The sequence below is a fragment of the Vulpes vulpes genome, chromosome 4, assembly GCF_048418805.1.
Source record: "Vulpes vulpes isolate BD-2025 chromosome 4, VulVul3, whole genome shotgun sequence".
NCBI lineage: Eukaryota > Metazoa > Chordata > Mammalia > Carnivora > Canidae > Vulpes > Vulpes vulpes.
In genome coordinates this window covers 22,830,721-22,849,628 of record NC_132783.1, presented here as the reverse complement: position 1 = coordinate 22,849,628, position 18,908 = coordinate 22,830,721, and the positions used below count along the sequence as shown (strand labels likewise).

The following is an 18,908-nucleotide window of genomic DNA, read 5'->3' as shown; positions in this document are numbered from 1 at the left end:
CTAAGTTATCTGCTGTGCTCCGATAGCAGTATCAGATGACATTACATAGTCACTTAATTGGGGTACCACAGTTTTGTTTGTGACAACTTCTATAGTGGACAGTTTCTTTTGTGACTGCTGACCCCTTGGAGACTAGAACTAATTAGAGATTTGAAGCAACTTTGAAGAGGCTGAAGAAGCTATACTCATTCCTGTGAAATCCCAGGACACAGCTGCAGCTATAGGAACCTCGGCTCTAAGTAAAAGCCTCTGGCTTACACTGAGCCAATTGTATAAAATGGAGAGTGAGAGCATTTGGACTTTAAATAAAAGCTCCATGAGCTTTTCCTTGCAAGGGGATTTAGTTTGTGGGGAAGTTGAGTAACAAAAATCAGTTTCATATTGTTCAAATTTGGGACATTTTCATATTGATATAGTTCTCTGTACTCATTTCATAAAATCTGGTGAGCTATTTTGGACAACATGACTGGGCATAATTAGTGATAAGAAATAGAATTAGAGAGTGAACTTTCAGCTTAGTACTATCTGACTCATGGTGCTAGTCTTTTATGGGCAAAAAGCAAAATGCCCTTCAAGAAGTCCCAGAAGGACTCTGTGTAGGGAGAAGCAGACATGGGGTCTGTGTGAGCACAGCAGCACTGTGAGCATGCACCACTCGGCTGAGAGGGACAGCTGCCTGGTCCCCTTCTGATGCCTGAGTACAAAGGGTTATGACATTGTTTCTCAGCCTTCCATCATGCGTACACCGCCTTCATGACTTTTTTACAAATACATGTTTTTAAGTATTCAGCATGGACTTTACAATCTTTGCTCAGGGTAATATGTGTTAAAACATGTTAGGAAAAAAAAACAGGTATCTTTCTGACTACAGATGAAAATGCATACATAATTAATAAAACTGAAAAAAAAATGCCTGGGAGTATGCCTACTTAAAACAACTCACATGATGCCAGTGGAATCCACAATGTAATATATTTAAAAAATTAAAAAGCTGGCAAGCATTAGGAGGGATGCGTGTTATTCCCCTCTTCAGGATTCGACTCCAATCCTGATGACACAACATGGTGTTGGAGAAGAGATTTGGGGTCGCTCTCTTCACTTTCTCACACCATCCCAAGCAACGTAGAGCAGACCTTTTTAAGACCTATAGAAGCTGTGTAGAGCTTTTGTACTTAAAGAGTTTCTTGGTCCCCTATTGGAGTGGGCTTGAGTGAGGACAACTGCAGTTGTCTGGCCATCCCATGGCTTGTTTATGGAGATGCAGTAGCAAACCCTGTTTTTGCATGACGTCTAAGCCTCTACCCAGCTTTACTAGGGAACCCTATAATTTGGATGATAACATACATTTCAATTGCCTGCTGTGTCCCCTTTCTCGAACTGGTTCCAACCCGTAAAGAAGCCCAAATTCCAACACAGCATGTAGTTACATAAACAAGTGAAAGAATGAGAGAAGAAAACATTGATGGAAGAAAATGCATGCTGCTATTATACAGCAAAAATACTATGTACATATAAACATTTAATGATAGCTTATTTTGAAAAAGTGTTTTTTAAAAAATGAATGCAACTCAATACTCAAATAGTGTTGAGTTCTCCTTCCCCAACTTGCAGGTACAGTCATGTAGTATTCCAGTCTTTCTGGCTGAGTCCCTGCAGCTGGAGCAGGGCACCTTCCGCTGTTGCCGAGTTTCTGAAAAACAATGAGAAAGAATATTGGTTTAGGGTCAGGCCTGGGGCTAGATCCTGGATGTCTGAAGTTCAGCAAATTACCTGGCCTTCCTGAGTCTCAGGTTTTATACGTGTAAAATGGGAATAACCCCTCTAGATTTGCTGTGAGGATTAAGTAATAATGCATGTGAGTCAGTGACACTGCCGTTCAGAAAGAAATTCAGATCCATGTCTAGGTATCCACTGGGTATGTCCATAACTAGATAGTTTTGGAAGAGGTTTGAGATCTTTCCCTTGCATGGATAGTGGAGTATGTGTGGTCGTGCCTATAATCAGAGGCTTTTGTTAGCACAGATAAAATGCCAAAACAATAAAGATTTTGATGTCATGTGTTCCTTTGTGCAAACAAGCTTGCCTAGCAAAATGGTGCAGATAAACACAGATGAATGGAATTTATACAAATAAATGAAAATTATGTTTCTCTAGTATAAAAATAGATCAAATGGTAAGAGCACAAAAATAGGTGAAATGGTAACATAAACTGACTTTTGTAATCAGAGGGTCAACTCTTGACATTTTCCTCTCTAAGCTTTTTCTGATAGTTTTGTTGCTAAGGCTACCATGTTTTTGCCAGATTGGAAGAGGACTGTCAACTCTAATGAAGATTAAGTAGATTTCCCAACGAGATTTTTTAAAAATAAACATCAGTTAATGCTGCTGGCTTTCAAAGCCATATTCATGAAGAATGGAAAGATCTTTAAAGAGTTGCTCTTAGAGACTCCTAAATCTGGGAAATGAACAAGGGGTAGTGGAAGGGGAGGTGGGTGGGGGGATGGGGTGACTAGGTGACGGGCACTGAGGGGGACACTTGAAGGCATGAGGACTGGGTGTTATGCTCTATGTTGGCAAATTGAACTCCAGTAAAAAATAAATAAAAAATAAATAAAAAACAAAGATCTGCTCTAAGAAGGTGTAACTAATAAAATTTGAAATTTAGCAGCATTTCTATTCCATAGTTATTCCAACACACAAGTTTTTATCATGGTTACATTGTACAAAAATAACTTAAAACAGAGCTTTACATATTTAATAAAAAGATGAAGATATTATTATTTACAACTTTAGCCAAAAATTAATTCCCTAAAGAGTAAAAGGTTATTTAATGAACAATTCTTTTGACTGGTTGGGAAAGTGTTGCACAACGGTTCACAAATTCACACTTGATTTATTCTTTGAACGATATAGATAACTTACAGGATTCAGTCCTCTGTCTTTTGGTTCCTGCCATTAATTGGTTAAAGTCATCCGAGGACAGTGTAATTACAACGCTCCCAAAGAAACCTGGAGTTTTGTAAATACAGTAAATGGAAAGTAATGTGTTATGGACATTCAATTGCTAAAAGGATGTAAAAGGGTAGGAGCCATTAGGAAAGGTGAATACACACTTCTCTTGATGTGCTTGCTGAGGAGCCAAATGAGCTTCTTGATCATGGACAGAAGAGACCACCTAAAGTTTAAAAAATGTAGAGCTGTTTGTGTGTCCATTGATCCTGCAATTCTACTTGTGCACTAAAGCAGGAAAATTAAATGAAAAATTACCTAGCCAATACACGTGCTGTGTTTTCTTCCTCTGATGTCTTTATATCTTTGTAGCCAGAAATCCCAATGTTAATTTCGAATAGGAAAGGCTGAATACTAAAGTTAAAAGTTCACCTTAATTTGAATATTGTAGCATTAGTGACATCTGATGGAAAACGAGTTACAGGGTAGCATTATTTAGGTATCCTGATCTTTCTATCACTTTCATCAGATTTTCGCACAGCCCTCTCCCCACGTCCATGGGAAGAGTGTACTTTCTGGCCCCATTGAAGTTTGGCTTAGCCTTAAGACTTACCTGCATCAGTGGAATATGGGCAAAAATGTCAGTGTGAACGTTCTGAAGATAAGCTTTAGGAGTCCTGGTGAGCCATTGCCCCTTCAATGATAGAAGGAGACACGTGCCCTGCAGATTTGCAGGGGCAAAGAAGAAGACAAGCACTCCAGATAACCCACAGACTACACGGGAAAAAATTGTTATTCTATGGTTGTTTGTGCAAAAGCCAATTAATACATGAGACTATTACACACCTCTGTGTGAATTCCCATGGAAGCTTGACTCCTCTCTCCAATTGATGACACTGGGAGAAGATTCCTGGAGACGTGTGGTTCAGTCCCTTCTGGGGCTCTATTTCAGACCCGGATAGGCCCAGTCGGAACATGTTTCCATTCCTCTACCTATGGTAAGCAAAACTGAGTCAAGAGTCCAGGGCAGGCCCATTAGGCTCTCTTAGAATCTTGGGTTCACTGTATAACATGGTGTGGAAGTCATGTAGGGCTTTTTTTTTTCTTCCAAACATTTATTTAAATTTTAATTAACATATAGTGTAATATTGGTTTCAGGAGTATAATTTAGTGATTCATCACTTACATATAATACCCACTGTTCATAGGTCATTTGCAATTCTTACATCTGTTGATTTAAATATCTTCCTCTTAAGGTGGACTTCAAGGTATAGGAAAAGAGGGCAGGACAAGTTTAGATGGAGCCATAGGCTAAAGCTTTTCCGGTTGAGCTTTGCCAATAAAGCTTGTAGCTTGGCTCCCACTCAACTCTAATATATGTACTAGTAGGAGTCAGTAGTGGTATAAGCCACGAAGTATAAGTGGTAATATTAGGACTTTTTAATTTGGCGAATAAAAACAACTGACAGAAATTTAAGTATTGTCCGTGATCTATTAAGAAAGTTGCTACTGGTGAATATTTTTCAGGGAATGACCACATTATTTCTGGTTATTTAGCAGAGGCATTTAGTGTTTCCTAAAGCAGTTACTGCTTTCTAAAAAGAATTTCAAACTTTTGTCCCAAAAGTAGGACCAGATTTTTTAACTCTTCATATTTTTACTGAACTTCCAGTTCTGCTTTCCGTCTCAACCTAATGTTTCATGTTTAGAGGTTACAAACAGCACAGAATTTAAATGCTTTAATCTTACTAGTGTCCACTTTGTAACATACCTCATGTTTGGAAAACCAGACTCTTGACCACACCTTAATTCAACATCATTTTCCTTTCTGCAGAACTGCTTTTCTTATTCAGGAAAAGGACATATGTGGGTGGACCTCAATTAGATAGCTTCAACAATTCTCCAGGCAATGGGCTTTCACAATAGCATTCACTATACCTGTCATCAAATACTGGCACTTATTTGTCTTGCAATGAGAGAATTGCCTTTTATTCTTAACAAGCAGGCAACTGGATCAAAGAGATTAGATTACTCAGGTGAAAAAACAAATACATAATGAGATAAACCTGTGTAGTAACTGCCTGGAAGCTTGCCATCTATTTTCCTCTCCATATCTCAAGCTTCAGAAAGACCAAGACTTTGTTTCATTCATCCTAATACTTGGAACTTTAACAGGTGCTCACTTTGTCATTTCTGAATGAGTGATACAGGCTATGTGTTTTTACTTTATAGTGAAGGTTAATGAGTTAATTCATATAAAAAGCTTAGAACGGTGTCTGATACTAAGCACTTAATTACAAAACAAGGTAACATTTAGAATAGAGATTAGAAAAGATGTCAGAAGTTTGCCTTAAACTGACCCTTAAAAAATAAGGAAAACTAGGCTGGCAATAAAGCTAAGAGGATAGAAAAGTTCTCCAGTCCACTATATGCTAAAATGAATTAATTCCAAATGACATGTATTATTTTATACAGAGAATGATGCTTATTTTAAGTCTAAGGTTATAAGATTAAAGGGATATAATCAAAGCTTGTTCGTTAAATTGAAAGTACCTCCAGATTTATTCAAGTTGGTATCCTTAGGCCTCAGTAGGCACAAGATATTATTTGCTATACTGAATCCATTCTATTATATGTGTTAATACCACACCAATATAAACATATTTAAGACAAATTTTAAACATACATATTTAACTTTATTTCATCATCATTTAAAGCTTGATTTTATAAAACAAAAAAATTAAGAGTTCTGTATCACAGGAATTTAAACAGTGGCAATACACATAGCTTTGTAGGTTCGAGTTCTACAACAAATCAAAATCAAATAATTGGAAGTGTTTTCAATATGGAAAATATACAAATGAAATAAATGGCAGAGACCTATTATGAGCAATGTTTCATTACTTGCAGGTTGTCATTAGATAATTTCAGAATCTAAACAAAGACTCTCAATATTCATACTTCTGTTGCTGTATTTTACATTTAATATCTCCCTACCTATAATCCAGAGGCAAAGTCCTTGACCAAAAGGTCTGATTTAAGAAGGCATTTAGTTTTATGGCAAAAGTTATCCATCTACAGTTACCACTTTCAAGGAATTGACAACAATGCTGATGTGATCTGCTAGTTCCCTTTTGAACAATGTGCAATAATTTATGCCAACCCTGTATCAAGTCATACAGGTAACAAAAAATGGGACAATTATGCACAGTTCAATAGATGTATAATGTTAAGTTTCCCCAGTCTAAAAATTAACCAGTGATACAAAATTTATCAACTATAGTTGACTTGGTTTCAGGAAAACCGCATCTGAGAACTACAAGTACATCACTGTCCTAATCTCATCCTCAGTCACTGGTCGGAATTTTATAGGCCACCATGCTATTTACTTTGTGGATAGTAGTAGTAAATGAATGAAGACAGACTTCCTCAGAATTGGTAATAAACTGTGGTCCCGACTCTTCCCATTATTCAAGTACAACCAAATCTTTGTATAAATAAGTAGGTCAAATGAACCTAAATTGGGGATAAGATCATTAAAGTACAATTAGTTTTTGAAAGGTACAACTATCCTTCCTCTCTCCCTCACATGTGAGCCACCTATCATGTCAGAAAAGCTAGTTTGGCTTGATCTCTAATCAGTTATATTAGCTAATTGCTTTTCTTCAATGGAAATTTTAGTACAGAAAATACTGTACTCCTTTTTACTTAATGAAAAACTCGATTGTTTTTTTTTCTTCAAAGAGAAAAGCCATTAAAGATATTTGCAGAAAGTATATAATTGATCACGAGACAGCATGAATCTAAGCCAGAGAAAAAGAACATCTTGGTTTTGTGACCGCTGTATCCCAATGCCCAGAACCATGGAAGGCATACAGTAGGCATTTAGGGTATATCTGATGAATGAAGGAGTAACTAAGCCAGAAAAGAAAGACACAGTTATACCTGTCTAAGTCTTAATTATATACAAGGAAATGTGTATAAAATAAAAGTAATGGAAGAAATTACGTCAAAATATTCAGGAGTACTGAATGAAAACTTTCATTCTTTCCCTATTCGGCACTTGTAAATAAAACACAACCAGCATCGCTTTAGATTCATGACGTTTTTCTCACTTATATACCATGACATGGATAATTAAGAAAAAACTCAACAAAACTGTTAATTCTTAAAGTAATAGCTTAATCTTTCCACAACAAATCTGAACCATCATGAAGTCATATAATACTTACAAGAGACTTCCAACAGCGGCAGAAACGTCACGGTAGCTGTGATCTGTCGGATTACGGAGAGGATCTCATCCTGGATGGCCTTCTGAGACTTTCCTCTGGGTGTGCTACTGAAGAAACCAAATGAGTTGATTCATTTTAAGTTTTAACAAGTTATTTAAAACACTGGTAAGATTATTTGTTTGATTAAATGCTTCAAAACTCAAATTAAGGAATGCATTCAAAAGGAGTTTTTAAAAAACAATTATAATTTCACTTATTATTCCAGTGATTAAGGCTGATCTTAGTATCAGGTCATTAAATAACAGATGACCAGAAAACCTGCCAAGTGCTTCAAGTCAGGAAACATTCAGCATATTGTAAAATAAAGATAACAATTAGTATCTAAGATCTTTAATTGGCATAATCATTTTGGCATTTTTAGGAATACATAAATGTCTAATTCTGTAGTGCTTCAAAGAAGATGTTATATCAAGTTGTTTTTATTATTAAACATTTTCCAGGGGAGGGGCAAGATGGCGGAAGAGTAGGGTCCCCAAATCACCTGTCCCCACCAATTACCTAGATAATCTTGAAATCATCCTGAAAATCTATGAATTCGGCCTGAGATTTAAAGAGAGAACAGCTGGAATGCTACAGTGAGAAGAGTTCGCACTTCTATCAAGGTAGGAAGACTGCGAAAAAAGAAATAAAGAAACAAAAGGCATCCAAGGGGGAGGGGCCATGCAAGGAGCCAGGCGAAGGCCAGGGCGAGTGTCCCCAGGACAGGAGAGCCCAGGCCCAGAGAAGCAGGAGCTTCACCAATCTTCCTGGGCAGAAAGGCCTCGCAGGGAGTTGGAGCAGGACCCCAGAAAGGCGGGGATGCCCGCAGGCTCCATGGGACACTAACAGAGCAACTGCGCCCCGGGGAGAGTGTGCTGAGCTCCCTAAAGGGCTGCAGCGCAGACACGGCTGGACCCGGGAGCAGCTCACAGGGTCTAGGGCCACAGTTCTGCAGAGAGGCGGCTGTGTGGTGGGAGCACAAATCCAACAGCACAGGCCCAGGAGCACAGGGCGCCAGGGACACAGCCCAGGATCCGGCCTCCTCCCGGGACAGGCAGAGGCCAGGCGGGTCCAGGATGGGAAGGACGCTCTTGCCCCAAGCTGAGCAGATCAGCGGCCCCGACCCCGGAGCATCCAGGCCCCAGCAGATGGAGAGCTCCGTAGTAACTGCAGGAGCTGACTCCAGAGCTCCAGAGCAGGCCGCTGCCACTGCAGGTGTTTCTTCTGTGGCCTCAAGGGGTAAACGAGCCCCTCTGAGCCCTGCACCAGGCAGGGGGTAGAGCACCTCCCCCAAGCGCTAACACCTGAAAATCAGCACAACAAGCCCGTCCCCTAGAGACCAACTAGATGGACAACTTCCAGGGGAAGTCAAGGGACTTAAAGTATACAGAATCAGAAGATACTCCCCTGTGTTTTTTGTTTGTTTGTTTGTTTTTGTTTTTTGTTTTTTGTTTTTTTTTGTTTTTGTTTTTGTTTTTTGTTTTTTGTTTTTTGTTTTTTTTTGCTTTTTGAATTTTATTTGTTTCCCTTGGCCTTTTTTTCCCTTCTTTTTCTTTCTCTTTTTCCTCTTTTTTTCTTCCTTTTTTCGTTTTTCTTTTTCTCTTTTCTTTCCTCCTTTCTCTCTTCTCAATTTCTCCTTTTCCCAATTCACCTTGTTTTTGGCCACTCTGCACTGAGCAAAATGACTAGAAGGAAAACCTCACCTCAAAAGAAAGAATCAGAAACAGTCCTCTCTCCCAAAGAGTTACAAAATCTGGATTAGAATTCAATGTCAGAAAGCCAATTCAGAAGCACTATTATACAGCTACTGGTGGCTCTAGAAAAAAGCATAAATGACTCAAGAGACTTCATGACTGCAGAATTTAGAACTAATCAGGGAGAAATTAAAAATCAATTGAATGAGATGCAATCCAAACTAGAAGTCCTCACAACGAGGGTTCATGAGCTGGAAGAATGAGTGGGTGACATAGAAGACAACAAAGAGGGAAACAGAGGAAAAAAGAGACAAACAATTAAAAGACCATGAAGATAGATAAACGGAAATAAACGACAGCCTGAGGAAGAAAAACCTACGTATAATTGGGGTTCCCGAGGGCGCCGAAAGGGACAGAGGGTCAGAATACGTATTTTAACCAATCATAGCTGAAAACTTTCCTAATCTGGGAAGGGAAACAGGCATTCAAATCCAGGAGATAGAGAGATAGAGAGATCTCCCCCTAAAATCAATAAAAACAGTTCAACACCTCGACACTTAATAGTTAAGCTTGCAAATTCCAAAGATAAAGAGAAGATCCTTAAAGCATCAAGAGACAAGAAATCCCTGACTATTATGGGGAAGAGTATTAGGGTTACAGCAGACCTCTCTACAGACACCTGGAAGGCCAGAAACGGCTGGCAGGATATATTCAGGGTCCTAAATGAGAAGAACATGCAACCAAGAATACTTTATCCGGCAAGGATCTCATTCAGAATAGAAGGAGAGATAAAGAGCTTCCAAGACAGGCAGGCGCTGAGAGAATATGTGACTTCCAAACCAGCTCTGCAAGAAATTTTAAGGGGGACTCTTAAAATTCCCCTTTAAGGAGAAGTTCAGTGGAACAAACCACAAAAACAAGGACTGAATAGATATCATGATGACACTAAACTCCTATCTTTCAATAGTAACTCTGAACGTGAATGGGCTTAATGACCCCATCAAAAGGCACAGGGTTTCAGACTGGAGAAAAAAGCAGGACCCATCTATTTGCTGTCTACAAGAGACTCAGACAGAAAGACACCTACAACCTGAAAATAAAAGGTTGGAGAACCATATACTACTCAAAGGGTCCTCAAAAGAAAGCAGGGGTAGCCATCCTTATATCAGAAAAACTAAAGTTTTTCCCAAAGACGGTAGTGAGAGTTGAAGAGGGACACTATATCATACTTAAAGGATCTATCCAAGAAGAGGACTTAACAATCCTCAATATATATGCCCCGAATGTGGGAGCTGACAAAACTATCAATTAATAACATAAATTAAGACATATTTAGATAATAATATACTTGGTGACTTCGATTTAAGGCTTTCTCCACTGGATAGGTCATCTAAGCACAACATCTCCAAAGAAACAAGAGCTTTAAATGATACACTGGACCAGATGGATTTCACAGATATCTACAGAACTTTACATCCAAACTCAACTGAATACACATTCTTCTCAAGTGCACATGGAACTTTCTCCAGAATAGACCACATACTGGGTCACAAATCGGGTCTGAACCGATACCAAAAGATTGGGATCATCCCCTGTATATTCTCAGACCATAATGCCTTGAAATTAGAACTAAATCACAACAAGAAGTTTGGAAGGACCTCAAACACGTGGAGGTTAAGGACTATCCTGCTAAAAGATGAAAAGGTCAACCAGGAAATTAAGGAAGAATTAAAAAGATTCATGGAACCTAATGAGAATAAAGATACAATCGTTCAAAATCTTTGGGATGCAGCAAAAGCAGTCCTGAGGGGGAAATACATCACAATACAAGCATCCATTCAAAAACTGGAAGGAATTCAAATACAAAAGCTAACCTTACACATAAAGGAGCTAGAGAAAAAACAGTGAATAGATCCTACACCCAGCAGAAGAGAGTTAATAAAGATTCGAGCAGAACTCAATGAAATTGAGAACAAAAGAACTGTGGAACAGATCAACAAAACCAGGAGTTGGTTCTATGAAAGAATTAATTAAGATAGATAAACTATTAGCCAGACCTATTAAAAAGAAGAGAGAGAAGACTCAAATTAATAAAATCATGAATGAGAAAGGAGAGATCACTACCAACACCAAGGAATTAGAAACGATTTTAAAAACATATTATGAACAGCTATACGCCAATAAATTAGGCAAACTGGAACAAATGGACGCATTCCTGAAAGCCACAAACTACCAAAACCGAAACAGGAAGAAATAGAAAACCTAAACAGGCCAATAACCAGGGAGGAAATTGAAGCAGTCATCAAAAACCTCCAAAGACACAAAAGTCCAGGGCCAGATGGCTTCCCAGGGGAATTCTATCAAACGTTTAAAGAAGAAACCATACCTATTCTACTAAAGCTGTTTGATAGAAAGAGATGGAGTACTTCCAAATTCGTTCTATGTGGCCAGCATCACCTTAATTCCAAAAGCAGACAAAGATCCCACCAAAAAGGAGAGTTCCAGACCAATATCCGTGATGAACATGGAAGCAAAAATTCTCAACAAGATACTAGCCAATAGGATCCAACAACACATTAAGAAAATTATTCGCCATGACCAAGTAGGATTTTTCCCCGGGACAGAAGGCTGATTCAACACTCATAAAACAATCAATGTGATTCATCATATCAGCAAGAGAAAAACCAAGAACCGTATGATCCTCTCATTAGATGCAGAGAAAGCATTTGACAAAATACAGCGTCTATTCCTGATCAAAACTCTTCAGAGTGTAGGAATAGAGGAAACAGTCCTCAACATCTTAAAAGCCATCTACGAAAAGCCCACGGCAAATATAATTCTCAATGGGGAAGCACCGGGAGCCTTTCGCCTAAGATCAGGAACAAGACAGGGATGTCCACTCTCACCACTGCTATTCAACATAGTACTGGAAGTCCTAGCCTCAGCAGTCAGACAACAAAAAGGCATTAAAGACATTCAAATTGGCAAAGAAGAAGTGAAACTCTCCCTCTTTGCCGATGACATGATACTCTACGTAGAAACACCAAAAGCCTCCACCCAAAGATTGCTAGAACGCATACAGCAATTTGGCAGTGTGGCAGGATACAAAATCAATGCCCAGAATTCAGTGGCATTTCTATACACTAACAATGAGACTGAATAAAGAGAAATTAAGGAGTCAAACCCATTTACAATTGCACCCAAAAGCATAAGATACCTAGGAAGAAACCTAACCAAAGAGGTAAAAGATCTATACCCTAACAACTATAGAACACTTCTGAAAGAAATTGAGGAAGACACAAAGGGATGGAAAAATAGTTCATGCTCATGGATTGGCAGAATTAATATTGTGAAAATGTCAATGGTACCCAGGGCAATTTACACGTTTAATGCAATCCCTATCAAAATACCATGGACATTCTTCAGAGAGTTAGAATAAATTATATTAAGATTTGTGTGGAATCAGAAAAGACCTCATATAGCCAGGGGAATTTTAAAAAAGAAAACCATAGCGGGGGGCATCACAATGCCAGATTTCAGTTTGTACTACAAAGCTGTGGTCATCAGGACAGTGTGGTACCAGCACAAAAACAGACACATAGATCAATGGAACAGAATAGAGAACCCAGAAGTGGACCCTGAACTTTTTGGTCAACTAATATTCAATAAAGGAGGAAAGACTATCCATTGGAAGAAAGCCAGTCTCTTCAGTAAATGGTGTTGGGAAAATTGGACATCCACATGCAGAAGAATGAAACTAGACCACTCTCTTGCACCACACACAAAGATAAACTCAAAATGGATGAAAGATCTAAATGTGAGACAAGACTCCATCAAAATCCTAGAGGAGAACACAGGCAACACCCTTTTTGAACTCGGCCACAGTAACACCTTGCAAGATACATCCAGGAAGGCAAAAGAAACAAAAGCAAAAATGAACTATTGGGACTTCATCAAGATAAGAAGCTTTTGCACAGCAAAGGATACAGTCAACAAAACTAAAAGACAAGCTACAGATGGGAGAAAATATTTGCAAATGACGTATCAGATAAAGGGCTAGCATCCAAGATCTGCAAAGAACTTCTTAAACTCAACACCAAAGAAACAAACAATCCAATCATGAAATGGGCAAAAGACATGAACAGAAATCTCACAGAGGAAGACCTGGACATGGCCAACATGAACATGAGAAAATGCTCTGCATCACTTGCCATCAGGGAAGTACAAATCAAAACCACCATGAGATACCACCTCACACCAGTGAGAATGGGGAAATTTAACAAGGCAGGAAACCACAAATATTGGAGAGGATGTGGAGAAAAGGGAACCCTCTTACACTGTTGGTGGGAATGTGAACTGGTGCATCCACTCTGGAAAAGTGTGTGGAGGTTCCTCAAAGAGTTAAATATAGAGCTGCCCTATGACCCAGCAATTGCACTGCTGGGATTTACCCCATAAATTCAGATGCAATGAAATGCCGGGACACCTGCACCCCAATGTTTCTAGCAGCGATATCCACAATAGCTAAACTGTGGAAGGAGCCTTGGTGTCCATCGAAAGATGAATGGATAAAGATGTGGTTTATGTATACAATGGAATATTACTCCGCCAATAGAAATGACAAACACCCACCATTTGCTTCAACGTGGATTGAAGTGGAGGGTATTATGCTGAGTGAAGGTAAGTCAATCGGAGAAGGACAAACATTATATGTTCTCATTCATTTGGGGAATATAGATAAGAGTGAAAGGGAATATAAGGGAAGGGTCAATAAATGTGTGGGAAATATCAGAAAGGGAGACAGAACTTACTTACTCCTAACTCTGGGAAACGAACTAGGGGCGGTGGAATGGGAGGAGGGCGGGGTGGGCGTGACTGGATGGTGGGCACTGAGGGGGGCACTTGACGGTATGAGCACTGGGTGTTATTCTGTATGTTGGTAAATTGAACACCAATAAAAATAAATTATTTAAAATAATCAAATAAACATTTTCTAAAATAGACCAAAGGCTTCAGGAACAAAGTACATTTCATTATGAGAGAGAGTTCTGAGTTTACAGGTAAGCATGCCTTGGACAATGCTAAGAATTAGCATATAATGAGGGGGCATTTCCCATCCAGAGGATCTAAGAACTTCAGTTCAGAGTGTCTTAGGAAGTTCATAGCATTAAATGAAATACAGTAGAGCTGCATATCAAGCTAGGAGAACGTCTAGGATAATACTTCATGGTTAAAAGTACCTTGACACAATCCATTAAATGGGCCACCTAATACATCCTAATACACCTAATACATAGCTTACATATAGCACCATAAATACTAACGGTTGAAATTCATGGATTTTAGACTAAGGGCAGTTATGTTAAAAGTACACTATACAAGTCCATAATAGGCATGACTCTTTTGTGAGCACAGTTTGTGAGTCTTATTCTTCTCCACAGGAGATCTAACATAATTACAAACAAACTACCTTATACGAAGCTAGTTCAATATAGTTAGAACTCATTTAGTCAAGAAAACAAGTTTTGGGAAAAAAATCATGAAAATGGAAGCAGTTTAATTCATACTTACCTGTCATCTTTTGCAGTCTTGTCGCACTCAATGTCAACCTGCCACCTTTCAAGGACTTCACTGCTTTCATTATTTGAGATGAATACCACCAGCTTCTGAACTGAACACTTGTATAACCAATCTGCAATACAGAACAAGGCATCTGTTTTGGTTCACTGCATTACAAAGTAACTCTTCCCAGGTCTCACTTTCTACCCTTAGCAAATCCTACCACTGGTATTTTGGAACTCCTCCAACCTGTACAGAAAACTTGCCTCACGATAACCTAGCTCCCGTTTTCCAATTCTCAGTATCCATAGCAGATGTAGTTAGTACTGAATGCTAAGCACAGAGTAGTGAACATGCAGTATACTGTAATCCAAGGTAAATTGCAGAAGATGAGCATTAATCTAATCACTGCAGCAATGAATGTAAATTTTTAATTGTAATAAGTGCCAAGAAGGTGCAGTATGTGATCCAATGAGAGAATATAGGAAAATTTGACTCAGGGAATTCTCACTGGACTTCAGTTCTACAAGTAAATACAATTAAATATGCAAAAGGTTACAGAAAAGGGTACAGGTCTAAAATACTGGAAAGCAAAAAGTATCTGACCAGAGGATTGAAAGGGTAATACAGATACAGTTAAGAAAGGGAGAATGAACAAGGTCGGTTTGTGCAAGATACATAGGGGTCAGACCACACAAGGTCACATGGGCTAAATTAAAGAACTTATATACTTCAAGTACCAGGGAAGTCATTACTGTGTCTGAAGCAGGGTGTGATGTGATTAAACTTATATTTCAGAACTATCCTTTTGGCTGTGATGTGTGGAAAGTAGAGTGGAAGTAAAGAGAGGATCTAGGGATGCTAATTGATTAGTAATTCAAGCAAGAGGTACTGAAGGCTTATAGAAGGATAAATTGGGAGAGATGGATCAGTATAGGTAGAGTGAAGAGATTTCGTGGTTAAAATTGTTAAGATTTATTGGATACTTATGAGACTAAGGAAGAGGAAATACTCAGGGATAGTTCCCAACTTTCTGGTTTATACCACTGGTTGGAAGGTTGATCCATTCATTGAGAGAAAGAGAATGGGAATGAGACATGATGCTTACAATTTTATAAGGTTTTATTTTTCTTCTTTTTTAAAGATTTTATTTATTTATTCATGACAGAGAGAGAGAGAGGCATAGAGAGAGAGGCAGAGACACAGGCAGAGGGAGAAGCAGGCTCCATGCAGGGAGCCTGATGTGGGACTCGATCCCAGGTCTCCAGGATCATGCCCTGGGCTGAAGGCAGTGCTAAACTGCTGAGCCACCCGGGCTGCCCTAAGGTTTTATTTCTAAGTCATCTCCACACCCAATGTGGGGCTGGAACTTACAACCCAAGATCAAGAGTTGCATGCTCTACTGACTGAGCCAGCCAGGACCCCCTTAAATTTAGTTTTCAAGTATCACTAGGATAGCCACATGTGGATATCAAGGGAGCCACTTACTATATGAGCAAAGAGAAGACTTGGGTTGGATGTATGTTTGTGAGTCAACTACACAAAGATTGTTAGTAAAGTTATGTATGTGTCAGAAGTCATCTTAGAGATTATAATAAGGGGACCTCATAATGAGCCCTGAATTAATCTTGGAACTGGGGATAATATACTCAAGAATACACAGTTGTTGTTTTCTTTCAAGAGACAAAAACAATCTTGTAATATTTAGGACTTGTGGGCCCCCTAGGTCTCTTGCGTAGTCTTTTAAAAACTAGCCTTTCAAAATCTGAAAACACTCAGTTTGCAGGTAGTACAAAAATAGGCCACTTGTTGGATATGTGCCCTCAGGCTTGCCGACCCCTCGACAAAAAACAACCTTTTCTCAATTTTGGTCTGAAAAGGAAGAGATTGGGTAGTCACTTAAAGATCTGGGGTGGGTGGAAATCTTTTTCTTTTAAAACTGAAGACAAATGAAACCAATGAAAATATCTCAAAAGAAAGAAGTCAGAAATACCAGAGAAGAACTAGGGTAGAGTCCTTAAGAAGGCTAGAGGGATGGGGATTCAAAGAGATTGAACAATTTGCCTCTAAGAAGAGCAATTCCCCCATTCTAACTAAAATAAAAGGGACAAATTAAATAGGAAGGTGTACATACAACCGAGGTGAAATGTCATCAGTGTAGTCTTAAAGGAGACAACCTAAAAACCAGTAACTTAGGCAGGGTTTGCTTCTTCATCAAATTAAGGTGACATAGATTCTTAGTTACTTCTATGTTGCAGGCTAAGTAATCTGAGTATCGCCCTGGGTGATTTAGCCCTGAAGATGATAAAAATATAATTAATAGAATTCTAAAAATAAAGCCTCTTGAAACAATATATATATATATATATATATATATATATATATATATATATATATATATGACTTAGGAATAAAAAAAAATACTATAATGTTTTTTTTGGTTTTTTTTGGAACTAGCTTTGGAAGGTCAAATGAGGAGCCAGGGAGAAACATCCTATAACACAGAAAAATTAGAAGTGAGAATCCTAAGTAGAGAAAAACATGGGGGAAAAAGAGACAGAATAGATGGAGAACAAGTATTCAGGAATTTCTTGAGCTACGGAAAAACAAGGAGTGTTCAGATAGAAACGGCTAACTTACAGGCAGGATTTTAACAAAGACAAATGAAGAAAGTAAGACATTAAAAAACTTTATTGGGTACTCTATTAGTAGTATTTTTTTAAGTTTAGTTCCCAGGCTGGATCCAATTTCATTTTCTTTTATCTTAAAATAATGACGGTTTTAAACTCCAGGCAGCTATAGAAAATATGTCATGTAAAAATATATAGTGGATTTCTCTCCAACAATAAACATCATCATAGTTATGTAAAATTCCAACTTGTTCCACCTGGCTACACGAACTGCAAAAATCACTTCAAAAAGAGTTGATAGAGATTGTTTTGTGAAGCCAGATCAGATTCCTAACATCAACGTATTTAACCCACTCAAAATGTGGTAGGGAAGAGTGGAGTTTCTTTCACTTTATTATTTGCTTCCTTCCGATGGAGAATCGCTTTATTTGAGATTGCAGTGTTTTACACCTCTTTGTATAGAGCTGAAAAATGAACACCAAGATGCCAGAAAGTACGGGTCCAAGAAGGCCTGCGAAACTCAAATTGGTTTTCAACAATTAAATACCTTTCACTTGTTCCACTACATTACTGAGTTACTTTATGAGCTCAGGATCTGTTGTTATAAGCAAGGTGAATGCGTATTTCTGCACTCTGGTAGAGGTTTCAGGTGGATATATGCCACGCTGATATAAAATGCTGTTGACGCCAAATGCTGAAAACAAAAGGAATGTTAAAGTTATTTCCACTTTGTAACTCTGGAAAATAAAACCTATTTAGATGTGGCTGCGGTTTCATTCATGGCATCAAACTGAAAAAGCCTAATGTGCGTTTGTGGGTGTCTCGCTGAAAGCAGAGTAGGTGAAAAGTGCCACTGAAAATCCTTAAAAATGTTGCTTCTAAATCAAAAGAACACGATACGTGCTTTTATGCGGAAAGAAAAATGCCAAACTGCATTAACCTAGCGTCAAAGTAGAACTACAAGCTCACGGTAATGCAAGCCCCAATTCAGGTTATGTGATCACAGGGTGTCCAAATAGGCTTTTGCGTCTGGATTAGCAATTGACTGATTAACCGGTCCAATGCTCCAGAGCAAGCCTCTCCCTCACTTTTCCCTCCTCTTCTCCTGCCAGAGTCTATCAGAGGGTGCAAACATGGCCTGGTCCAGGACAGAGTTTCCTAAATCCAGTCCATCGCCCTCAGTGCCGGAATCAAAGCTTGGTGGATGGGCTGTGCAAAATGTACTGGGGCTCCACCCTCTCGGGGCGGTGTCGGCCGGCCGGGCTGGGAAGCCTGTGGGATCCGCAGTTTAAAGCAAGGCTGCTGGGGAGGGGCCGGCGCGAGGCAGGCCTGGGCAGCACCTGGGCTTCCCGCTGCCCCAGGAGCAAGGCGCCTAGATTTGATTCTCCAGCCAGGCGGGCGCTGGAGCAGAGCCGCCCCCACCCCCGCCCCCGCCCCCGCCTCCGTGGCCCCGGGCCTCCAGGGCCGCCGGGCCTCAGCTCTCCCCGCCCTCTGGCCTGCGGGAGCGGGACTTGCAGAAGAACTCGGCCACGATGTCCGCGCTCCCGCGCAGGGCGATGCCTTGCTCGCGGGACAGCTGCAGCGCCATGACCAGGCCTAGGGACGAGGGAGCGCGCTGCTACCCGGCAGGCGGCGACCACACGGGCTCCAACGGTTCCCGCCACTCATTTGGAAAGTAATGACGCTGCTCCCCGGGGCCTTCCGCGCAGGCGCGACGAGCCTCTCAGCCCGCCCAGCGCCAGTCTCCCTGCTCGCCGGAGGGGGGGCGCCTCGCGCAGGCGCAGTGGGTAGGCGTGGTCAGGCAC

General features: G+C 39.8%; 1 long non-coding RNA gene across 1 annotated transcript; it reads right to left on the bottom strand.

Moving 5' to 3' along the window:
• Positions 1-446: 446 nt before the first annotated feature.
• Positions 447-18,381, bottom strand: LOC140598518 (uncharacterized). The gene is made up of 5 exons (XR_012000954.1): positions 17,651-18,381; positions 14,486-14,606; positions 7,182-7,288; positions 3,796-3,942; positions 447-1,690 (listed from the first exon to the last, which is right to left on the bottom strand). It is a non-coding gene; the product is annotated as an uncharacterized lncRNA (long non-coding RNA).
• Between the last annotated feature and the right edge of the window lie 527 nt (positions 18,382-18,908).